General features: G+C 43.8%; 1 protein-coding gene across 7 annotated transcripts in view; it reads left to right on the top strand.

Annotated features, from left to right (window-relative positions):
- The first annotated feature begins 1019 nt into the window (after nt 1-1019).
- The window catches only part of PER2 (period circadian regulator 2), a 76537-nt gene continuing 51841 nt past the window's right edge, over nt 1020-25715 (top strand). For 3 of the 7 annotated variants that reach the window (XM_024221614.1, XM_024221579.1, XM_024221601.1), the window contains exon 1: nt 1020-1130. The gene's annotated coding sequence lies outside the window, so the exon portion shown is untranslated. Of the gene's footprint in view, nt 1131-1425; nt 1478-16437; nt 16470-16891; nt 16955-19575; nt 19630-25715 lie in introns of those variants that run through there. The other 4 variants (XM_024221596.1, XM_024221590.2, XM_024221608.2 and 1 more) reach the window with 4 other exon arrangements.

The raw sequence follows: 25715 nt of genomic DNA, 5'->3' as shown, positions 1-25715 counted from the left end.
TGGACAAATTAGAGAAAGTCCAGAGGAGGGCAACAAAAATGATAAAAGGTTTAGAAAATCTGACTTATGAGGAAAATTAAAAAAAAACCCTAGACATATTTCATCATGCGAAAAGACGGTGGGGAGGACAGACCTGATAATAGTCTTCAAATATCTTAACAGCTGTTATAAAGAAACTGGCACTCAATTGTTCTCCATGTCCAGGAAGGGTAGGACTAGAAGTAATTAGGGTAAACAAAGAAGATTTAGGTTAGATATTTCTAACTATAAGGGTAGTTAAGCAGTGGAATTGGTTTCCAAGGTAGACTGTAGAATCCCTGTCATTAGATGATTTTAAGATCAGGTTGGAAAGCCCTTGTCAGGGATGATCTAGGATGGTGTACCTGATTCCACCTCACTGCAGGGAGCTGGACTAGATGCCCTCTCCAGGTCCCTTTCAGGTCTACATTTCTAGGATTTAAAGGTCTCAACTAGGATGGGGCTAGGTCCAGTGCAAGCTGGCAAAGGGCAACCTCAAGGTAAGCGAACATGCATGTGCTACCCCACGGTAGGAACAGCGGGCTGACCAGGTGCTCTCATTTTACCAAGTCAATCCTGGTTTACTTCAAGATAAAGAGTCCGACATACATTAAAATGAAGAGTCAACGCTGAGTTTTTTCCTGGGGGGTCACTCATGCCGGCCCGAAGTAAAACCCAGCCCGAGCCAGGGCCGCCCACAGGATTCAGGGGGCCTGGGGCAAAGCAATTTCGGGGGCCCCTTCCATAAAAAAAAAAGTTACAATATTATAGAATACTATATTCTCGTGGGGGCCCCTGCGGGGCCCGGGGCAAATTGCCCCCTTTGGCCCCCCACCCTGGGCGGCCCTGTCCTGAGTGGTGCCCACCACTGAGGCAGCGGTTGGGATGGGGGCAGCAGCAGTCGTTTGCCCCGCCCCTCCTGCCTGCCCATGCAGAGCCCCGCCCCTTGTGACGCACGCATTGATTCCCTCCCGTCTGCCCTCGGCACTCGTTGACGTCAGCCACAGTTTGAGGTAGAGAGAAGTCTGGCTGCGCTTCTAGCCGTGATGCAATCGCTGCCCTAGTCAGCCGTTGCGGACGGCTGGTAGTACCCTGCCGAGCCCAGTGGAGGGGTGAGTATTTTTTGGCCCTGCGGCAGACCGTCGCTCCGGAATGGGGGGGGGGGGGGGGGGGGGTTCTCGGGCCCCGGGGGGGCGGGGGGGGGGGGGGGGGGGGGGGGGGGGGTTGTTGCCCCGAAACGGCCGTGGCGGCTTCTGGAAACATGGTGTCACACGTGAGGCTTATGTAAAATGAACGATGTCTGCCGGAGCCAATGGGATGGCGGGAGCCCCCTGCCGCATGCAGAGGCGGCGCCTCCCGGGCCAATGGGCGGCGCGGGGAGGTGTCTCAGTCACGTTGCTGAGTGTACGAAGTTGGTGCTGTGCTGGGTGAGCGGCGTTGTGAGGAGCCGGGGCGCCTGGTGAGTGGGGGGCGGAGGGGCCCCCTCCCCGTTATGTAACCGTGCCCGCCGCGTGGGCGGCTGTGCCCGGGGACTAGGGGGACTAGCCCGTTCCCTGCGCCTGAGGGGGGCGGGGCGAGTGTGGGCGGGCCTGTCAGGGGGTGCGGTACGGACTTGGGGAGCGGCTGCACCCCGGCCCCGAGCGCAGGGAGCCCCCTGCTCTGTTTGTGGGTGGGTGGGTGGGTGGGGGGAGTCGGGGCTAGCGGTTTGGGGGCTGGGCGAGGGCGGTTATGGGATTAGGAGCAAGCGGATCGGGGGGTGCAGTGGGCTGGGGGCCGGCTGGGTTATGGGGGCTGGGCTGGGTGAATGAGAGGAGCGGGAGATGGGGGCTGCTTGAGGGGAGAGTGGGCAGGTGGGTTTGCGTGGGAGGATGTATGGTAGTGTGTTAGTGTGTGCGTAAGGAGGTGTGCGTTGTCTGTACAGAGGAGTGTGTACTGAATGTTCCTATTTCCCTGTGATGGATGGCTCTTATCTAGTTCCTCTCCCATGGTAAGTGGAAAGTAATGGCCCTGGCACTGCAATGAGGCTAAGGCTAGGTCTACACTACGGGGGGGTCGACCTAAGATATGCAGTTTCAGCTACGTGAATAGCGTAGCTGAAGTTGCGTATTTTAGGTCGACTTACCTGGCTGTGAGGACGGCGGCGAGTCGACCGCTGCCGTTCCACCGTCGACTCCGCTTCTGCCTCTTTCCTTGGTGGATTTCCAGAGTCGACGGCAGAGCGATCAGGGATCGACTTTTATCGCGTCTTCACTAGACGCGATAAGTCGTTCCCCGATAGATCGATTGCTACCCGCCGATCCTCCCTGTGCTGTGAGAGATGAGCTCCCAGCTAGGCTGTGGCACTGCAGGTGGTTCTAATCCTTCCAGTCTGGCATTAGGAGGCAAGATGATGGGACAGAGTAATTGTTTAATCACATTTAGGGCTTCACTTGCACTTAAACTGATGGTAAGTCTGACCTTAAAATCTAGCTGTTGCTGACTTTCTTTGTAACTCTGCTGTGTTCTGTTAAGTGTGTTATACTGGATTCTACTTTTCTGGTAGGAGTATTGTACAATATTGTAGCTGAGTTGTATGTTGTAGGTGTCATGCATATATGTTAATGATCATAGAATCCTTTTAAACATGCATAAAACTAGATAAGTGATAAATATCAATTCAGAATGCAAATTCTAAAGTCAGATAGAATTTAACTTGTGTGCTGCTAAATCTTCAGTGTGTGCATGCAAATCTCTACTTGTTAAAATGTGAAGATAAAAGATTGTACTAGCTAGCTGAATCTCTACTACAGAATTAAATAAACCATAAATGAGGCAAGCAAGATGCTTTGTCTTGTGTTGCTTTTTATGCATGTTAGCAAACTGTCTCAAAGCTATAAGCTGTTATTACTTACCTTACATGCACGTAAACTGTCTTTGTAAAACCGTTCTAATTGCCAAGCTCCACTTAATTTAACTATATGGACAAAACTTATTAATTTCTTTTAATAACATTTAATAATTGGCTATTAGTAATACACTGAATAAATTATCATTTGAGAGAATTTAGCTACAATGTGTTCCTGCCAACAACAGGATCTCTAAAAGATGGCTTTATGGCAGTGGTTTTCAAAAAAAATTTCTGGGGACCCAGTTGAAGAAAATTGTTGTTGTCCACCACCCAACGGAGCTGGGGATGAGAAGTTTGGGGTGTAGGAGGAGCTCAGGACTGGGGCAAGAGGGTTGGGGTGCAGGGGTGAGGGCTGTGGGGTGGAGCCAGGAATGAGGGGTTCAGGGTGTCGGAGGGGGCTCTGGGCTGAGGCAGGAGGTTGGGGTGCAGGAGGGGGTCAGGGTTCTGGGCTGGGGGTGCAGGCTGTGGAATGGGGCTGGGGATGAGGGGTTTGGGGTTCAGGAGGGGCTCCGGGTTTAGGGGGGCTCACGGCTGGGGCAGGGGGTTGCGGTGTGGGAGGGGGTCAGAGTTCTGGGCTAGGGGTGCAGGCTCTGGGGTGGGGCTGGAGTTTGGGGTGCAGGAAGGGGTTCCAGGTTTGGGGGTGCTCAGGGCAGGGGATTGGGGTGTGGACTTACTTCCGGTGGCTCCCGGGGTGTGCTGCGGGGGTGTGAAGGCAGGCTTCCCTCCTGTCTTGGTACTGCGGACCGCGCTGCGCCCCGGAAGCAGACAGCAGCAGGTCGGCTCCTAGGTGGAGGCGCATGACTCTCGCCGCTCTTCTCCCCCTGCCTGCCAGTTTGGAGCCAGTGCTCAGGGCAGGGGCAGCGCTTGGAGCCCCGTGGCTCCCTTGTCTAGAGGCCGGACCCACTGCTGGCCGCTTCCAGGGCGCAGCGTGCTGTCAAAACAGGTAGACACTAGCCTGCCTTAGTTGGGCAGAACCACCGATGGAACTTTTAACGTCCTGGTCGGTGGTGGTGACCAGAGCGACCCAGTGCCTGACATGTTGCGACCAACTACTGGGTCGCAACCTGAAGTTTGAAAAACTCTGCTTTATGGTGTATTCTAACTTGGAAACCAAAGCAGATTATTTGAGACTTTATTAACTGTTTTCAGTTGAGAGACTAGATTATCAGGATTTTAAAGGACTATATTTTTTAATTGTCTTAAGATCTGTGCTATAAAAGTGACTTTCTAAAATAGGTATGTAAAGGTCTAAGCTCCACAACCTTACATATTTAATAGCTTGATTATTTTTCATTAAAAATAATACAAATTTACACTATACTAATATTGTTATTGTTTAGTAGATTACATAGGAAAATAGAAAATATGTTTTTAATACTTTCCCTGTTATCTGTGTGGGCCTTTCATATAGCAACTAAGGAAAGAACATAAAGAAAAACCAAACCAATGATTCTAAAATCAAATTTGGCATGGAATCAGGAGTAGTACCTGAGGCTGTTAAATACATTTTTAAAAACTGACAAGATTTCAAGTTGTCAGGGTTCCTTTAGCCATCGAGACTGTTTACATATGACATACCTGTTTAGGTAACATTTCTCAGTACTACTAGTATCTCTGGGAATTGGCTTCTGTCTCTCAGGGATGATGAAAATAAATCCAGAAGATGCTAATATGATAATGGTTGCCATCTGAGCATTTACTGACATATCCAAATCCTTACTATCTATATGTGTAGCAGCCGTACTAAGGCTTAATACATGGCATAAGTGTCAAACTAAGGTCCTGTTCCTGTAAAGACTTACCCATGTGCTAAACTTTATGCACTCAGGCCCTGATCTTGCATCATTACAGATTTTTTTTTTTTTTTTTTTTTAGCCTGGCTATGGAATATGGCAGGCGTGGCCAAACCATGGCTCGTGAGCCACATGCAGCTCTTTTACAGTTAAAGTGTGGCTCGTGGGGCTCCCTCTACTGCCGCCTCCATTCTCTGCCTACCAGACTGCGGGGGCGGGAAGTTTGGGGGATTCTGCCCTGCGGTGGGGTGGTGAGGTTAGGGCTTCCGCCAGAGATGACTGGTGCCTGCTGATTGGGGGGGGAGGGGGGAGAGAGGGAGGCACACAATTTAAAGGTTTGTCTCCCCCCTCCCCCCCCCATCTTGAGTCATGCCCCCCTAGGCACACCCTCCCTCTTACCCTCAGCGGCCCCTCCCTGCAATTCCCAAGTGTTAGCTTCACCTGGAGAAGCATCAGCAAAAGCAGTGGCTCTCCCTGCAGCTCCCACCTCTTTGCCGCTGCCTCTCCCCATAGCCGCACTTACCAGTTTGCTGGATCTAGCAGCTGCCTTGCAGGGAGGGGGGCCTGGTGGCACCATGTGACCGAGTGGGGCCAACAAACACTGGCAAAAATCTGGGGGGTCACGTGAGCCCCCCATAAGTCACCTCTGGCTTCTGCCCAGCAGGGAGGGGGGGAGCTCAGGGCTTCAGCCCACAGGGTGCACCTGCCAGGGCTCAGGGCTTCAGCAGGAGTGGGGCTGAAGCCCTGAGCCCCTGGAGGCACGCCCTGCGGGGCTGAAGATCTGAAGATGGTTGTATGTGGCTCAGAGGGTCAGTAAACTTGGCCGTCCCTGGAATATGGCTAACAGCCTGTCTGCCTTATGGTGTGTTGTGGCAAAGGGCTTGGTTACAGATGGATTTGTAGTGTAGGTGAACCTCACAGGAAAATTATGTACTGGTTTCAAAGAGAAGGCTGGAGTCTTCTACCACTACTAGTATATCTTTTTTTTTTTTTTAACCACCATTGTGTTGTAATGACATATGTCAAGTGACCTTGAGCCACTAACACATTTACAGTAGTTGAAGCAGTTTGAGTGGATTACCATTGTTTAAAAAAATTCCTATGTTTATAACTGTGCAAGCAGCGTATATTAAAGATAATTTTGTAAGTGCTGAAGAGCTAGGTATTTATGATCTTTTCTTTTTAAACGTACGTACCATTCAATATGATTCCTCCTGTTTATGAATAGCTGCTGTCTCTGCTGAAATCTGTAAACTAGTTTTTCATCACTCTATATTTTTTATTTATTTATTTGGGTTATTCAGGCCACTTTATTGTTTTCTCTATAGATCTAGAATTATTTTTATCTGCAAGAAAATAAAGGCTGAAGTTAACGAGAAACATCAGAATACCACCCAAATACTGCAGTACAGCGTTTTAAAAAGAATACATAAATAAAAATCTAGAGATGATAGTGGTGCAGGACTGAACACCACTGCAGGTTACAGTAACATTTGGAAACTTTGAGTATTTTTGACAATGTTTGCTATTTATTTGGATAGAAACATTTGTCTTAAACTCTTGAAAGGAAAAATTGTCATCAATAATGAATTAAGAATTTCTGTTGTGAAATTCAATGTATTCTATGACATTAGGCTCTTTTATTTGAGGTGTGGGTCAGGGTTTTGCAGGATATGAGGTAGAGAAACTTTGGTTTTGAAGACTGCATTCTTTTGTGTAGAAAACTATTATTTTTGTTATTGCTGTTTCTTAGTGGGATTATATCTTTATCTCTGGAATGGCGTCTAGTTGAAATCAAAATAAATATAATCAGTGAACTACTTGATCTGGGAGAGGTTAGTTCCAACCTGAAAAACTATCCTTGTCCCCTTTGTATTGCCGCAAGAATAAGTTCTACGGGAAGAGAGTATATTTTATGGTGTTAGTGCATCTCCTAGCACAGTGCCTCTTATCTGTAAATCCTGACTGGGCTTTTTGGGTGGTACTAATAAAACTACGTGAATTTTTAGGAGAAACTAGTTTCGGACCTAGTCCAGGAACCTCATCTTTTTTTATATTGATAAGTTTTCCTCTGCATGAGATTGTATCCTATTAAGTAGACTGAGAATTTGGTATTTGAGTTCCTGGCTAAATACAAATAGACAAGAAGCGGGGAGCGTGAATGCTGAGAATATGAGCTGGGTTTTTTCTCTGGTTTCTGATGTCCAGGAAAAATGTTAATCCTTGATAGCCTAGGCTGACACAGGGTTTAAAAGAAATTACATTTGTGTTATTTTCCTTATTCCTTAAATAATCTTTTAGCAGTGTAAAAGGGGTTTTGTGCTTTTGTAAAGCTCCTTTTGTCTATTAGTAATTCATCTGAATTGACAGTAGTTTCACTGTACTCATAATTGGCCATTTTAAAAGGGAACAGCATGTTCTGTTTAATGCATTGTGTAATACTGGGCAAAGCTTCTTTACCGGAAATGCTTGGTTACCTAGCAATTATGATACGTAACAGCTGTTTTATTATCATGTATTAAAGTTTTTTGTGCCTCCAAGTTTTATGAATCCATTCTGAGTGTCTGTAGGTTACCAAGATTTCCAATTGGGTTCTGTGGTGGAGTGCTTAGGGTCATTTCTACATCTGCCCTTTGTTTCTTTTCCCATTCTATCCTTTCTTTTTCTTATCGCCTTTTCTTTGCCATTCTTAGGCCATGTCTATGTGAACAAGTTTATAGCGGCATAGCTGTATTGATGCAGCTGTGCTGCTGTAAGATAGCTTGTGTAGTTGCTCTATGCCGATTGGAGAGAGCCCTACCGTCAACATAATTAAACCACTTCCAACTAGCGCCACCGACATAGCGCTGTTCACACTGGCGCTTCTGTTCGTGTAACTTATATTGCTTAGAGGGGTGTTTTTTCACATCCCTGAGCGACATAAGTTATACCGACAAAAGTACTACTGTAGAGTTAGGTCAGGCCTCTTCTGTTCTATTCCTTCCTCCGCCCCTTTCTGGAGTCCTGCAGCGTGTAAAGCATTTTTTTTACTACTCGTTTTCCTCTGGCTACAGTAAAGCTCTTTACACAATCTACTGAAAAAAGAAAATTTAGTAGGCTCATTTAATCTTATAAATTTTCCTTACTTGCTAGCTATTTGTAGAGTGCTGTGGCTGCTGTTGACATTGTACCAGACTACATTGTGCTCTTAAACTGACATAAGGACTGGATGAATACATTGTTTGGGCCAACAGTGTGAAGTCCATGTACTACTTAGTCTAAATACATAATTATTCAGTTTGTAAAATCGGTATTTATTCACTTTGTTTCAGGAGTTCATTTTGTCAAGGGTTACTTAAGTAGCATGATTCATTGACTGACGACAGTCACCAGGAATCAGGTGGCCTTTACATGCTAAAAATCCTTATGCAAGCATTGTGGATGTATGTTATACATTTTGGTTTAAAAATAATTTGTCGTTAAATTATTTTTGTTACTAGTAATATGAGAAGTCAGGTTCTTCTTCAAATATGCATTGCTGTGGATCTGTAGGTGTGTATATGCCCCAGGCATTCAAGCTTGGAATCTTTTGCATAGCCGACTTTCAGAAACCAGTTTCCCCTGCTTCCAGGAGGTTTGGGTGGAGATTGTAGCTAACAAATGGGTGCTAAACATTCTTTTCTTGTCTTTTACCTGCCCCCCTCTGCTCCTCCCTTCTTCTGCAACCCATCTCATAAGAGCCTTTTTACAAAAAGTGGCCTCTTTGTTCCACCTGGGAGCCATAGAAAATGTTGTTCAAGAATACAGGGGCAAGAGTTTCTATTCCTATTATTTCTTCATTCTGAAGAAGGGGGATCTTCATCCTACACAAAAATTGAGATATTTCCCTATCCTAAACCATGGCATTTTCCTACTCTCTGTTGCTGGGAAAATTCTTGCATGGGTCATATTGAATAGACTTAACACCTATCTTGTAGAAACCATTCTCAGATACTGGTACTTATTGACCTCTAGCTTGACCCCACAAAGACTCTCTGAGGCTTTTGTGTAGATATATTGAACTTGTGGCATCTTGTCAAAGCCCCTGTACATCTTCATCTGTTTGACGGTGTATCGCATCGTTCCAAAAGGTCCATCTTTCATGAGCTTCTTCCCCACCACTTTGGCTCGGATGACGATGTCAGAGTTGCAGAAAGCATCCTGGGGGTGGATGGGGAGGCAGGTACAAGCCTCCGCCACCAAGTCGCTCAGGCTCCAGCTGCAGAGGAGCACGAGGAGGAAGCTGAGCCACACAGACATGATGCTGGTGCAGCTGCTGGCCCAAAGCTGCTCTCCACTTGGGAGGGGAGAGGAGGGCTGGCTTGTTGGTGGGGAGGGGGGTGTTGTTCTTTTTTAGGTTTCTTGCATTCTCTCCCAAGTTTCAGTATAGATAGATATCCATCTGGATGGGGCACTGTAGACATGATCTTCGCAGCCCATAAGCTTCAGGAAAAGTGCCGAGAGCAAAACCATGGTCTTTACATGGTATTTTTTGACTCCGCTAAAGATTTTGACTCTGTGAATCATGAGGGACTCTAGAAATGCATCCTGCAAAGGTGTTTTTTCTTATTTTTAATTTTTGGTCATTCAGTCCTTCCATGATGTGGTGCTGTCCAGAGTTGTGGAAAATGGCAAGATATCAGACCCATTTCTGGTCACCTGTGTCACTGAACAAGGTTGTGTGTTGGCTGCCATGCTCTTTGCCATCTTTTTTTCCCCCCAGCTGGATGCATTTCATGCCATTGACAGAGGAGAATTTATCCAGTTCTGCACTGATAGGAAGTTGTTCAGTCTGCAACACTTGCATTGCAACTTCTTGCATTGGTCAGATCTCGCATATGTGTTTACCTGTAGTGTTTACTGACTCCTCATACATCGATGTGAGACTCCATCAGACTTGAGGAGAGTGAACAAATGCCTCCACAGCCTTGGCTTCAAGATGGTAGTGCTTGCCTCCATCACTTCAGACTCAAGATTGGCTTGTGACTTGCAATTTGCATTCCACATTGCCATCCATCAAGCCTGAAGAAGTATCCCTTACTTATGGAATGGCCTAATGATTATCAGTAACGCTGCAATTCTGTTACAGAGGTCGCGGAAGTCACGGGGCCAGCTTCTCGGGCACCCCACGGCCAGCCTCACCGGCCACTGCTGGAGTGGCCCTGGAGCCTGCTGCTGCTAGAATAAAATCGAGATATTGAGAAAAAAATTAATCAAGGAACCAAACGACATGAAGAGAAGAAATTCTTTAACTGCCTATCCACCAATGCTAGGAGCTTGGATAACAAACAATTGTTCACTTATGAGCATAAATTTGATCTAGTTGGTATTACTGAAATTGGTGGCTGATTACCTTATTGAAATGCTAAAATCAATGGCTATAACCAATTTAGAAAGACTTCAGTAGGTAAGTCTTTTTGGATTCGTCTTCACTGTAGAGGATGTGGTGGACATACCCACCCTTTTTGGGTGACACATCTGAAGTACTGTCCCACACTGATGTGTCCGTAGAAGAGGTTTTAGAACAAATAGATAAATTAAACAGTAATAAGTCAGTAGGACCAGGTGGTATTCACCCAAGAGTTCTCAATGAACTCAAATGCAGAACTACTAAGTGTATTGTGTAATGGATTGCTGAAGCAAGTCTCTGTATCAGATGATTGGGAGGTAGCTAATGTAATGCCAAGCTTTAAAAAGGGTTCCAGAGGTGATCCTGGTCATTACAGGCCCATGAGCCTTAATGCACTACTGGGCAAATAGAATCAGATGCTTGGATGACCATGTTATATTAGAGAAGAGTCAATCTGACTTTTCTTAAGGGAAATCATGCCTCACCAATCTATTAAAATTCTTTGTGTGTCCCCACAAGCATGCGGATAAGGGTGATCAAGGCAATATAGTGTACTTGAGTTTTTAGAAAGATTTTAACAAGCTCCTTCACCAAAGGCTCTTAAGCAAAATAGGCAGTCATGGGACAAGAGGGAAGGTCCTCTCATGGATCAGTAACTGATTATTCCTACCCTTTGTTTCTTATCTTTTAAATAGTTTCCACAATGGAGGGTGGGGTAAAAAACGAAGTCTCCCAAGCATTTCTGTTGGGACCTGTGCTTTTCAATATATGTATTAATAATTTGGAAAACTGGGTGAACTAGTGAAGTGGTAAAGTTTGAAGATAATACAAAATTATTCAAGATGGCTATGTCCAAAGCAACAAAATGGCATGTGAAATTCAACATTTGATAAGTGCAAAGTAATGGGCGTTGGAGCGGAGGGGTTACCTTAAAAAGGATATGTGGAATTGGAAAAGGTTCAGAGGCGTGTAACCAAAATGATCAGGGGTATGGAATGGCGTCTGAATGAGGAGAAATGAAAAAGACTAGGGCTTTTCAGCTTAGAAAAGAGATGGCTAAGGAGGGATAGGATAGAGGCCTATAAAATCATGAAAGAATGTGGAAAAAGTGAATAGAGAAGTGTTCTTTATCCTCTTCCACAATACAAAACCGGGATCACCTGATGAAATTAATAGGCAATAAGTTTAATAGAAACAACAAGCAATTAGCCTATGGAATACATTCCCATGGAGCGTTATTGCCAAAAGTATAACTTAATTCTTTTTTTTTTGAACCCAATACATTCATGGAGGATAGGCCCATCAGGGGCTATTGGCCAAGATGGTCAGGGATGCAACCACATACTTGGGTGATCCTAAATCTGACTGCCAGAAACTGGGAGGAGAAGACAGGGCTGGATCACTCCACCTGCTTTGTTCTGTTTACACTCCTTAAACTCTGGTACTGGCCATTGTTGGAGACAGGATACTGGGCTAGATGGACCATTGGTCTGACCCAGTGTGGCGGTTCTTATGCCCTTAAAAGGGGAGGAGGAGTGGCACCCCATGTTAAAAAATGGCATTTCCGTTGTTGGCCCTCTGCTGTTTAACCCTTTTATCAATGACCTGGAAGAAGACATAAGCTTATCACTAACAAAGTTGTTAGATGACACACAATTGGGGAAGTGGTAAATAATGAGGACATGTCATTAATACAGAGCGATCTGGATTGCTTGGTAAGCTGGGTACAGGCAAACAATACGCATTTTAACATGGGTAAATGTATACACCTAGGAACAATGAATGTAGTCTATATTTACACAATGAAGGATGCTATCCTGGGAAGCAATGACTCTGAAAATTTTTTTGGAGGTCATGATGATAATCAGCTGAACATGAGCTCTCATTTGATGCTGTGGCCAAAAGGACTTATGCGATCCTTGGATGCATAAACAGGAATCCATAAGTAGGATTAGAAAGGTTATTTTACCTCTTTATTTGCAACTGGTGGGGCTGCTGCTGGAACACCATGTCCAATTCTGGTGTCCACAATTCAAGAGGGATATTGATAGATTGGAGAGGTTTCAGAGACGAGGATTAAAAGATTAGAAAACATGCCTTAAAGTGATACACTCAGGGAGTTCAGTCTATTTACTTTAACAAAGAGAAGGTTAAAGGGTGACTTGATCAGTTTATAAGTAGTATTAAATATTTGTTCCCTATGTAGATAGTCTAGCAGAGAAATGTATAACATGATCCAATGACTGGAAGTTGAATCTAGACAAATTCGGATTGGAAATAAGGCATACATTTTTAACAGTGAAGGTCACTGACCATTGGAACAATTTATCAAGTGGATTAATTCTCCTCACTGACCATTTTAAAATCAAGATTAGATCTTTTTTTCTAAAAGATGTGCTCTAGGGTGATTGATTTTTTGTTTTCTTCAGGAAAGGTCTGTGGCCTGTGTTGTGCAGGAGGTCATACTAGATGATCACCATGGTCCCCTCTGACCTATGAATAACCTCACCCTGAATAAAAATAAATGAATGAACAAAAATGCAGTTTTGACTTAAATGTGAGCTTAAATGGTTTATAGGGGGCGGGGGGGAGATACAAAATCTATTGAATATGAGTAACCTTAGAGTTACAAGTATATAGCCTAATGTTTGTGGGTGAGGGAATATAATTTAGGGCATGGCTACACTTGCGAGTTAGAGCGCATTAAAGCAACCTCATGTGCTCTAACTCACGATGCGTCCACGCTGGCAAGGCACGTAGAGCGCCCCAACTTTGCAGCTAGAGCACTCCTGGTACTCCATCTTGGCGAGTGGAATAGCGTTTGATGTGCCCCCACTGGAGCACTGCAGCGCCAGTGTGGATGCCCTGGTCTGTTAATGTGCTCTGATCGGCCTCCAGAAATGTCCCACAATGCCTGTTCTAGCCACTCTAGTCATCACTTTGAACTCTGCTGCCCTGCCGTCAGGTGACCAACTGTCAGACCCGCCCTTTAAATTCTCTCACATCGCGGTAATCGGCCTCAGTGATCTCTTCAAAGGTCTTATCCAGGAGTTGGGCAATGTGCTTGCGCAGGTTTCTTGGGAGAGCCACTGTGGTCCTTGTCCCAGTCAGGCTAACATGTCCACGCCGCGGTGCTGTGAGGGGCGGGGGGACCATTGCTGCACACAGGCAAGCTGCATATGGGTTAGAGCGGAAGCTGCATTGCAGTAGAAGACCTTCCCTTGCTTACCAGGTCACCCTCAACAGCAAGATATCTTCCAGGACGAACTCCTGTGGAAAATATGGGGACAGTGTTCAGTATAGGGGGCCCCTGCAGCTGTTGGCTCTCTCCAAGGCACAGAAACCTAGAGGACAGTATGGCCGTGAAACAATCAGTCCCCCTTGCCCCTGTGTTTACTCACCATTTTGGGCTCCTGTGGTTTGTGTGCTCGCTTTGGGACAGGCAAATTACGATTCTTACCCACTGCACTCAACCCCTGTCACCATGCATTATAGCCATCCTGAAGTGCAGCACTAACTGCATAGCACTCCAGACAGGAAGGTTGAGTATAACAGGACATATGCAAATGTGTGATTGTACTGTTCCCCACCCCACCCCCTTGCTCTTTCTGTTTCCCAAGCAGTTGTCTCTTTTCAATACATGGATTTTCTTTTCAATAAATGGATTTTTTGGCTTTGAAAACGTTCTTTATTATTGCATAAAATAAAAGATACCTTAGCCCAGGAAAGCAACAGGCACTGCAAGTCAGCGTAGCAAACACAGATTCCTACTAATATTGGAACCACTGCACTTCTCTCCCGTACAGGGCACCAGACATTACTGGTGGCTTTCAGCCTCAAATTGCTCCCTCAAGGCATCCCTAATCTTTGCAGCCCCGCACTGGTCCCCTCTAATAGCCCTGCTCTCTGGCTGTTCAAATTCAATCTCCATGTGTTGAACCTCCGAGTTCCATGCCTGAGTGAATCTTTCACCCTTCCCTTCCCAAATGTTACGGAGGTACAGCACGCGGATATAACCGCGGGGATGTGGTCATTGGCCAGGTCCAGCATCCCATACAGAGAGTACCAGCGGCCCTTTAAACGACCAAAAGCACACTCCAGTCATTCTGCACTGGCTCAGCCTGTTGTTGAAATGTTCCTTCCTGCTGTCAAGGCTCCCTGTGTAGGGTTTCACGAGCCACGGCATTAAAGTGTAAGTGGGGTCTCCAAGGATCACAGTGGGCATTTCGACTTCCCCTACGGTGATCTTCTTGTCTGGGGGAAAAAGGTCCTGGCTTGCAGCTGCCTGAACAGGCCAGTGTTTGGAAAGATGCGTGCGTCGTGAACCTTTCTGGGCCAGCCTGCATTAATGTCAATGAAACGCCCCCGGTGATCCACAAGCGCCTGGAGAACCAATCCGATTAACGTACTTGGAGGCTAGGTGGGCTGGTGCCAGAATTGGAATATGTGCCCCATCTATCACCCCTCTGCAGTTAGGGAAACCCATTTGTGCAAAGCCAGCCACAATGTCATGCACGTTACACAGAGTCACGGTTCTTCTGAGCAGGATGCTATTAGTGACCCTGCAAACTTGCATCAACACGATTCTAATGGTTGATTTTCCCACTCCAAACTGGTTAGTGACCGATTGGTAGCTGTCTGGAGTTGCCAGCTTCCAGATTGCAATAACCATCCACTTCTTCACCGTCAGGGCAGCTCTCAATCTCGTGTCCTTGCGCCGCAGGATGGGGGCAAACTCCTCTCACAGTCCCATGAAAGTGGCTTTTCTCATCCGAAAGTTCTGCAGCCACTGCTCATCATCCCAGACTTGCAGGACGATGTGATCCCACCACTCAGTGCTTGTTTCCCGAGCCCAAACATGGCGTTCCACGGTGGTGAGCATGTCCGTGAATGCCACAAGCATTCTCGTGTCGTATGCATTACTCGAGTTGATATCGTCTGAGTCCTCATTGTCAGTTTGGATCTTAAGGAGTAACTGGACGGCCAAACATGACCTGCTGGTGAGACTCGTCAGCATATTCCTCAGCAGTTTGGGTTCCATTCTCGCAGACCGAAAGGGAAGACAGAGCGCGCAGTAGAAAAAACATTGAAAGATGGTGCCAAATGTGGACGGAAGCACAGGGATTGCTGGGATGCGAACCGATGCATCACGGGGCGTTGGGACAGGACCCAGAATGCCCCCCCTTCCCACAAGCCACAGCGCCAGAATGGGAAGAGGTGCTCTGTGGGATAGCTGCCCATAATGCACCGCTCCCAATGCCGCTGCAAGTGTCGCAAATGTGGCCACGCCAGCGCGCTTGCAGCTGTCTGTGTGGGCAGACTGCAGCGCTTTCCCTACTGCGGTCTACGAAGGCTGGTTTAACTCAATGCGCTCTACATTTGCAAGTGTAGCCATGCCGTTAGTCTCCACATATGTCCCATGCAACCTTTGGCCTCTGTGGAAATGTGCCTGTGAACAGGCTGCAACAAGCTTGTCAGTCATGGGCAAACTTCTCTGTGCAGTGCTATTCCTAAGAGAAGAAAGGGAACAAAGGAAAATGTTGAATATGGTGGTGGTGACTCGGATCTAAACCTATTGGGAAAGGGGAATAGGAAGGCTCACGAGAGAGAGAGTGAGAGAGAGAGAGCTATTGAAGGGTTTTGGGAAGCCTTGAATAATCCAGACCTGTTGTGGAGGTGAGCAGTCATGGTGGAGGAGGAGCAAGAGAATGGTGCTAAATCTGTGAGGGGGTGGGATAAGCACTGCTTATGGTTGGCTAAGGGAGGGAACATGGTCCTACTGGATGACTAAGGATGAAGTGAAGCAGTGGGAATAACTAGGTGATGTGGGGAGGTGGAAGTCAAACTGTGCTTCAGATGGATTAGGTGTTTCAGGATCATAGATAACTCAGGTGGTGAGGTTTGGACTCAAGGACTCAGCCGCTGAGGTTTGAGGCCTCCTGCTCCCTTCAGTTCTACCAAAACATAGTTGAAGGAACTTTACATTCCAATTCTACTGTCCTGACAGCAGCATGCTGATAGTGAGTGGCTTCTGCTGAGACCTCCTCTTTCATGGTCGTAGATCACATTTCCCAAGAACGGCTTTTGCAGTTGTGAATGCACAGCCGTGTGTCAGAGCAAGGGGCTAGTAATGGCCACAATGGGCTCCCAACATTATGTATGTACTGAGTACTTTTACCCCATTGGATCACAGTATTTAGCTGAATACAGTTCAAAAGTTATCTGAAATGTTTTTCTCTTGCAAAGACTATATAGTTCAGGGTTCTGTGTTTGTCTTGCAAGAGTTGACTATTTATTTCTCAAACACTTGTAGAGTAAGAAATGCAACTTTTTGCCATGCTTCAGTTGTTTGATCTCAATTTTTATTATAGGAATACAGATTCTTTAACTTGGATTTTGGCAGGTAAGCAGTTGCATAAATGCCTTTGAAATAGGTTTTTCTAACATATATATTTAAATCTCTGTGTGTGTGTCCTGTTGATTTATGGTCTAAAACAGGTGTGAGGCTTTTTTGGCTTTTTCAAATTTACAGAGGAAAACAGATCAGTAACGTCATGTACAGTTTAAGAAAACAATACTGTAGTTTTATTTTCAAATTTCAGTTGTAGCGAAGCTAAGGAATTTTCCCCATTTCCTCTGGTTTCACCTTTGAATCATTAATACATAATGAATATAACTGCTCTCTAACTTTACAATTCATGTTTTCTGTCATGTATGACTAGGCTTTTATTCCACTAATTAAATGGACTTATTAAATAAGTAGGATTTTAAAGTCCTTTTCTATAGTTTATTTATAAAACTATGTTGGGTTTGTTGTTTTTGCAGGAGAGTATTAACTACAGTTTCAGACCTTGATTTGGAAAGATCATAATTAGCACATTCATTAAGGTGAGTGTCTTACTTATGCTCTCCCCCAAGAAATGATCTGAAGTGTGTACATTCTGCTTTCTTGCTTACTCTGAATTTATATTGTGTGTGTGTGTGTGTGTGTGTGTATGTATGTGTGTTGTTGGTTTGGAGCTGTTATTTATTTATATGTAAAGCTTTTTGACAAATAGAAACTACAGAACATAGAGAGTGAGGTAAAAGCCATGAAGCACATGGAAATGAGCTGACTTCTGTTTCCTTTTTAGAAAGTGGACGCCCTCTAGTGTTGCAGCAAATCCAGCACATGGTATTAGATGTATCTTGCTATGCAATAAAGTGATTTTTCTGTTTTATTTCCAATATTTTGGGTGGTTCTTTCAGATGTTTTAAGGAATTCTAATGCCAAAGGTGATTCTGGAAACAGCAAATGTAGATGCTGATTTGCATCAGAGTCTATGGGATTGTGGCTCAGGAGAAAATGGGCACAACTCTTCTCCTAAGGCTTGATGTTACAGGGGATAGTATGCCTTTTTTTGGTCAGATTCTAGTTTCTAGTCACTCCAGTACTAGTTTGTATGTGGATTGTCTATGCCTAAATAGTCTTTGACACGCACAGATTTCAAAATACTGCAGCCTTCCCTATACAGAGAACTGTTGTGATCATGAAAAGGTTACTTTAAGTACAATATTTTTAGTTTATCTGTGAATAGTCTGGTGATGCCTATGTAATGTATAAATCAAAATAATATAGATGCTTACTGAGTTAATACTGTCCTAGATAGGAAATTAGAACTGAATTATAAATAGGGCTTCTGATTTTCAGGCTTTATTTCATTTTTGGAAGTTTATTTTTTGGCATTTTTTCAGTTTTATGCAGATATCCAAAAATGAGGGCGGGGGGAGGTCTTTTTGTATATACCCCTAGTACTGTTTCAAGCACCACTATGTTAAAGTGAACTAAAAAAGTCTTTAGAGTATATTGGCAGGGTTCACGTATACTAATTAATGAGCAGCATGTTAATGCGCTTTAGAAATTGCATACCCATAGTCTGCATTACTGCCGCATCTAGACAGGGCCTTAAATACAAGCCAGGAAGCAGAGACGTTGCCTATATATAGGGCCCTACCAAATTCACGGTTGATTTTGGTTAATTACATGGTCATAGGATTTTAAAAAATCATTAATTTCAGTTTCAGATACTTAAAATTTCATATTTAAGTATCTGAAAATCGCGGTATTGCCACCCTTACTTGTCTGCTGTTTCTGGTCGTAGCGCTGCCTTCAGAACTGGGCGGCCAGAGATCAGCGGCTGCTGGCTGGGCACCTGACTCTGAAGGAGCACCGCTGCCAAAAGCAGTGCAGAAGTGAGGGTGGCATCATATGGGGGGGGTCCTCACTTTTTGAGGGGGCAGGGATGGCCGTATAGGTGAGTGACTGCCCAAGGTTCCATGGTTTGGGGGGGGAGGTTCCGTGGTCATCTCCCCTCCACACACACACACAACCAGCTCAAGACACCTTTAACTCCCGAGCACTGGGGTGCTGGGCCCACAGCCAGGGGAGGGGCAAGGCTGGGGACACCCTGGCCGAGGGCTCCTATCGTACGTCGGGATCTAGCTGCTGGTCCTGGACGGACTGGTGAGTTATGGGACTTCCACCTCCAGGAACCTCCCCTGGCTGCAGGAACCTCTGCAGCTGCTGACTGGGAGCCCAGTTCTGAAGGCAGTGCCGCTGCCAGCAGCAGTGCAAAAATAAGGATGGCATGGTATGGTATTGCTACTTTTACTGCTGCAGCGCTGCCTTCAGAGCTGGGCTCTCAGCCAGCAATCGCTGCTTTCCAGCCGCCCAACTCTGAAGGCAGCGCAGAAGTAAAGGTGGAAATACTGCGATCCCCCCCACACAATAGCTTTGAGACCCTCCCCCATACACCCTTTTATTGATGTTTGTTTGTTAAAATCTGAAATCAGAAGCCTTAATAAACAACCAAAGCTGAGTTATTTATCAATCGCTTTATTTTCCTCTAAAAAGTAGGAAAACATGACTTCAGAAGATGAAAGCTTAGTGCAAAAGGAAAAAACTAAATTTTGATAAGGCTCCGTTGTACATTTTGGAGAGGGCAGTTCCTTATAGATCCGTTCAAGGAGAGTTTTCCATATGTAAGAAGTTGACAAACAGGCAAACAAGGTTGACGTTGCAGGGCCGGGATGTGTGTGAGGAAACAAGAGTTACTGGACGCAGGGTTCTGAAAGATGTAGAAGATGAGGGCAAGTTTGAAGATGATGCAGTGAATAAGAGAAGATAGTGGAGAGCTTCAAATAAGGGGTGATGTGGTCAGGGCAATAAGCAAGGAAGATGATCTTAGAAGCTTCATTTTATGTAGGCTGGAGAGGGACAATGTATTAGAGAGGCTGGAAGGGAGGAGGTTCCTGTACAAGAGTTTTGGCTAGTTCTACAACATTGCTGAGGATATAGAATCAGAATTCTAAGTATTTTGGTGGTAATTAAAGAGGCTTACGGTATTCATCAGTTGTATCACATACATACCTAAATATCCTTCTGATCATTGATCTTCATCTGTTGCTACAAAAACCTTAACTTAAGTTTTTAAAGCTGACAGTTTACTATTCTGTTTTTAATACTACAGGTGTGACTTCTGTTTCCTTTAAAAGGGGGATTTGACTTGGATCCTGTGATACAGGTGTGTCACCTAAAGCAGGTTGTTGGCTGTTCTCTAATATTTGAAGACTTTCTATTTTATATTGTGTATAATATACGTAACTCAATCTCAAAAGAAATTATTTAATTGGTCTGAATGTTCTCTTTAGCTCAACTTTCCTCTCGTACTGATGGAACTAGATTTCCTCTTGTAGAAAAGCTCTTCTGAGGGTGCCATATTTGAATGCTTTAATTTCCTCTTCTCAGCCACAATTCGAAGCAGAAGACATTCTCTTTTGGGGGGAGCAATTAGCCAAATCCCATCATGCTAAATGAGAACCACTTAAGTGTTTCTTTTAATCACTGGAATTTGTTATTCATATTTAATTTTCATAGTATTTTTAATTTAAACAAGAAAACTTCTGAAGATGCATTCTCTATGTAATTTAAGATGCTATACATCCTTTGTATGGTTTTATTTCAAGGTATAGCTGGAAACTACCTTTTCAATTTCAGATAAATCTCTTTGACATAGACTTGGCTGCTCAGCTCAGTTAAACACTGAGCAAAAGGCATGTATTGGACCATTAAAAAGGTAATAACTTTAAAAAAACAAACAAAACAAAAAAACTTTTCCCAAACGTGAGCACAAGGAAGTCTGTATTACCCCACTACAATCTACTTCACAGTCCCATCTTCAGTGAAACAGTTGATCTCGAAACAGAATCTTCTTTTTAGTTGAGTTTAATTGAGAATTCCATGATTCATAGCAGGTTGTTAAACCAAATGCAGAATACATCATTCATGGCAAGTCTTTGTGGCTCATTTTCAAATATCTCAATTAGTGAAGATAGAAATTAATTTCCATAGCCCAAATACTGTTTGGAGGGAGATAGTAGGGAAAGGACACTGTCACCTACAATAAATGTGAAAACTGGGAAAGACTATGTATGAGAATTCCTTAATTATTGTTGGAAATGCAGCCACATTTCCAGGTCATAAGTGCAAAATTTTCAGATGTGCAAATAGCTCTGGCTAAGAGTTGGTTCTAAAGTTTTATTGTCAAAGGGACCGGATTTATTATGGAAAACTTGGGGCCAGATCCTGCATCATGAAAATATACAATAGGGGAGGCCAAACATTGATAGCAGGTAATCTTGTGAACAGATTAATTCCATGTAACATATAACTATAAGACATTCTAAACTACTCTTTGGTAAAATCATTAATATTATACTTAAAAAAATTCTGTCGTCTCTTAAAAAAAAAAAAAAAAAAAGGCCTCATCCTGTATTCCTTGCACATCCAAAACTCTCATTGACTCATGTCACATGTTGCAGAATTGAACATTGTGAATAAGTTTTTTTTCTTAGAAGTCTGGCCAACATTGTAGAGTACTTTAACAAACAATAGCTGTAAAGACACAGCATTTTATGATGAGACTTACTAACATATGCTGTTTTCCAACATATTTAATTAAAGGTTCTAGTGCTAGTCCTTTTTTGTTTTTCTTTTTTTTTTTTGGTAAACCATTAGTCTTGGGTATTCAAATGCAATTTTTTTTTCAGTCTGAGTATTTTGAAAATGATTTAGATGTTTGTCACATATAAAATACTGTTTGTTTGTTTTAATTTATTCTGCTACTTGTGTCTGCCATATACTGATTATACTTTCCAACATAGCTGGATGTTTTGGGTTCAACAGGAAATTGGGCAACCCCCCCCCCCCCCCCAGTTTCACACAATCTAGAACAGGGGTGGCCAGCCTGAGAAGGACCCAGAATTTACCAATGTACATTGCCAAAGAGCCACAGTAATACATCAGCAGCCCCGCATCAGTTCCCCCTCGCTCCCAGCGCCTCCCACCCACCGGCAGCCCCCTCCGATCAGCACCTCCCTCTCCCTCCCCCACCTCCTGATCAGCTGTTTCGTGGCATGCAGGAGGCTCTGGGAGCGGGGAGGAGCGAGGGCACGGCAAACTCAAGGGTGGGGAAAGGAAGAGGTGGAGTGGGGGCTGGGCCTGTGGCAGAGCTAGGGGTTGAGCAGTGAGCACCGGCACATTGGAAAGTTGGCGCCTGTAGCTCCAGCCCCGGAATTGGTGCCTATACAAGTAGCCGCATATTAACTTCTGAAGAGCCGCATGTTGCTCCGGAGCCACAGGTTGGCCACCCCGATCTACAGTCTTACTTTCCCCAAGATGTGCTGAATCGGATTTTAATGTACACCAAACCAGGACTTGAAAAATCCTCTTGCTAATGGGAAGCTTTTACTGATGAACATGAAGGCTTAAGACATCAGTTCCTGTAGAATTTAACCTTTCCTTTAAAACAACAAAAGACGTTAATGCCCCATATGGTTATAAAGATAACCTTTCAAAAGGGATTGAAAACTAAAGAATGGGTATTGACTTTGTCAATAGACAGCCTAAGAAGCAAAAGCACTGGATCTGCCTATGTGTACACTACACAGCTTTTTAGTGACATGGCTGTGTTGCTACAGCCATGCCACTAAAAGTCACGCTGTTTGTTGGCTCTCCTACTGACAAAAACTTTCACCTCCAACGAGCGGCGTTGGCAGCAGGAGAGGGCTTCTGCCGACAAAGTGCTGTTCACAATGGCGGTTGTCGGTGGCAAAACTTTGTCTTTTGGGATGGGTTGTTGTTGTTTTTTAACACCTCTGAAAGACAAGAGTGTTTTGTCGTTCCAGTGTAGACATAGCCTTCGTTTAGTAAGTAGAAGCAGAATGAAATGTATATCTTTTCATTAACATTACTGCTGTTGAGAACCTTTGTGGGCAACGGTGGGCAATTGAGAAGAATTGTACAAATTTCATATTGCTGCAGAGCATTAGGAGGGGAGAAGAAACACAAAACTTCTTTCCTGCATTTATTATTTCAGGAAATTGTAGGTTTTGAATTTCAGACCCCTACTAGCCTGATGCTGACAAGAAATATGGATAGTGAAAATCAGGTACTCAGATTTCAAATTTCTGGCCTAATGAAGTTGGACTCCTAAGCAAATAGTCTAGTTTTTCCAAAGGTGCTGAATACACGCAGCTCTTGTTGACTTAAATGGGTGTTTAGTGGTGGTAAAGGCCACAAAATGTGGCTCTTAATTTGGAGGTGACATTTTTCAGCCAGTGCAGACTTAGAGTCCTACCGTGTTGCTGCTGAACCAGAACTCTACATACTGTTTAGGTGTGTTCTATCTAGTTTAAAGATATTTGTATTTTGAAACTTTAAATAATTTTGCTGAAATCCAAGTGTATTAAAATATTCATATGCTTCCTTTGCTGGATGAGAATTCCTTCTTTGCCAAAAGGTTATCTGTATAGGGTTGGCATAACTGTGAGCAATATTGTGGTCTTTTTTTGTTCTCAAAGCTATAAGAAAAGGACATTGTTGGGGGGCCCTGGTATTTCTTTTATATTTTGTAGTTTTAGAGGTGTCCGGACTCTCTAATGGATGAGGATTACCAGTAGAAGAGGAAGAGACACAGTTTAAGTGCATGTGGGAGATTCTGGATCTAGGTACTTCATGCTTTTTGATGCTAGCTGGGAGGGAACCTGATAACACTTATGCCAACCTTGATTAAAAAAGCAGGTAAGGAATGTGTGTAATTGTTCTGATTCATTTGAGTAGAAAGTTAAATTTTAAATAGTTTATTCAGAAAGCTATTTTTGTTTCAGTTGTGCTTTAATTTATCTTTAATTTCTGCTAATGTAAATATGCCAAAAATACAATAATAGAATCAACATAAAAGCTGTGTGAATTAGGCTTTATTCATTGCCTTAAAAGACTGAATTTTCAAGCATTGGGGTTTCTCAATGTAGATTGCAGCATCTGCTTATTGGTTTGGATATTGCTGAGAATTTTTTTTATTGCTGTGAATTTTTAATGAAGAATTCTGGTATTAAACTCTTCATTAAGCAAGTATTAAGCTTATGCTCATGGTGACTTGAAGAAGACTAGATGTGAAAAAACATACTCAGGAAATAAAGATTCCTGGATTACTGTAAAAGTCTGCCAAGTAAGCACTGCTCTGCATTTTCCTTGTGCTGAGATCTGAGAACACAAGTTTTTTGCTGTCTCTTTGCTGGAAAGAATGTCACATTGAGGATAATCTGTTAACTCTTAGCCATCAAATAAGTTTTAAAACTCAACTGTTTGTATAGTTTTTTACAGGTGCACAGATGACTTGTAGATTAATACTAAAGTGACTTCTCACTTTTGATGGCTGTTGTCAAGTTAGCATCCTTTTGCTACCAAGTAGGAGGAAGTATTTTAAGCATTGCCTTCTTGCTCAGGGAGCCTATGTTCAGTGTAAATTTTCACACCTAATTTTTCATTCAAATAGCATGGAATGGTCAAATCATCGTCAGTTGTTTGCTATATAACAATTGCAAAACAATACCCGTTGGCAAAGCAGCCCTCTAAAAGAGGACTTCTGGAAACATTTCACATTAATGAAAATTACAGTAGCAAACTCTAAAATCTATACTGTCAGGAATGATCTCTCTGACATCTGTACTTGTGTATGCAGTATGACACAACCGTCTTGGTAAAAACATTATCATAAGGTGTTAGAAAATGAGGCAAAATCTTCATACTTAGATTTTTAGAGAGAGTTGATTGTGTTCACTGTTGTACATCACTAGTACTTCTGTGATTTGGGAGAATTGAAATTAATTTGCTTTTCCTTTTTGCCATATGAAGACCCATAATTTATATGTTGGCACTTTGCCAATAGCTTGGGCTTAGGGGCTTCAAAAATATTAACAAGAAAGTGGTTGTATTGAGGCAGTGCTCATTCCATAGTATGAAACCAGTCACACTGCACAATGTGAGCTTGTTACACCCCAAAATGAACACTATGTATGTGGAAGACTAGATAGGACTCTCTATGTACAGAATATGTGATAGGATATAGCATACAATAGCATTATTCTTTTTGTTAGAACTCAACCATAGTCACTTGGCCACTTGTGCTTTTGTGAGGGGAGGGAGAAAAAGACTCTAGGGGAAAAGAGACATTCCTCCTCTGGAGCGTAACTGTGGTATTTAAAGATGTGCTTGTCACCTTTCAAACCACAACTTTTGATTTCTTTCCCTATCAAGGCCATCTTCTCAGGTATCTACTAATTCAGCAAGATAGTTGCATAAGGTACATTACTCCTGGGAGAATTCTGCACCAAAAAATGTAAAATTCTACACACATTATTTTAAAATTCTGCATATTTCTTTTCAAAATAATGTAATGTAATCACGCTGGTTTTAATTATTTTGGTAATTTATTTAAACTACAATACAATGGATGAATAATTGGAGTGAGGCGCATTGGAGGAAATCACCAAAACTCCTCTGTCTAATAGTAATGTAGCTAGTATTGACCCTTTACTTCTAGTTATTAGTCAACAAATATATGCAGCCATATGCTCAGCGTTACATCATAGGTAGGGCCCTACCAAATGTACAGTCCATTTTGGTCAATTTCATAGGATTTTAAAAATTTAAATCTGAAATTTCCCTATGTTGTAATTGTCAGGGTCCTGACTCAAAAAGGAGTTTGGGGGGGGGGAGGGAATATGTGTCACGGGGTTATTGTAGGGGTGGGTGTGGTACTGCTACCCTTATTTCTGCACTGCTGCTGGCAGCAGTACTACTGTCAAAGCTGAGTGTTCGGAGAGCGGCAGCTGCTGGCTGCAAGCCCAGCTCTGAAGGCAGAGCCACCACCAGAAGCAGTGCGGAAGTAAGGATGACATGGTACGGTATTGCCACCCTTACTTATGCACTGCTTCTGGTTGGGCACCCAGCCAACGGCCACCCCTTTCCAGCCGTCCAGCTCTAAAGGCAGCGCAGAAATAAGTTTGGCAATGCTGTGACTGCCTTAAAATAACTTTGTGACCCCCTCCCTTGCAACTCCCGTTTGGGTCTGGACCCCCAACTTGTGAAATGCTGGTCTCCCCCATGAAATCTGTATAGTATAGGGTAAAAGCACACAAAAGACCAGATTTCACGGGGGGTGACCAGATTTCACAGTCTGACGCATTGTTCATGGCCGTGAATTTGGTAGGGCCCTAATCATAGGCAACTGAAGAGCAAGTGAGGTTTGGGGACTCAGACGTACAATTT

Source organism: Terrapene carolina, unplaced genomic scaffold (genome assembly GCF_002925995.2).
Source record: "Terrapene carolina triunguis isolate 2854851 unplaced genomic scaffold, T_m_triunguis-2.0 Scaffold88, whole genome shotgun sequence".
Classification (NCBI taxonomy): domain Eukaryota; kingdom Metazoa; phylum Chordata; order Testudines; family Emydidae; genus Terrapene; species Terrapene triunguis.
Note: the sequence above shows the minus strand (reverse complement) of the source record. Positions and strands in the feature narration are given on the sequence as shown.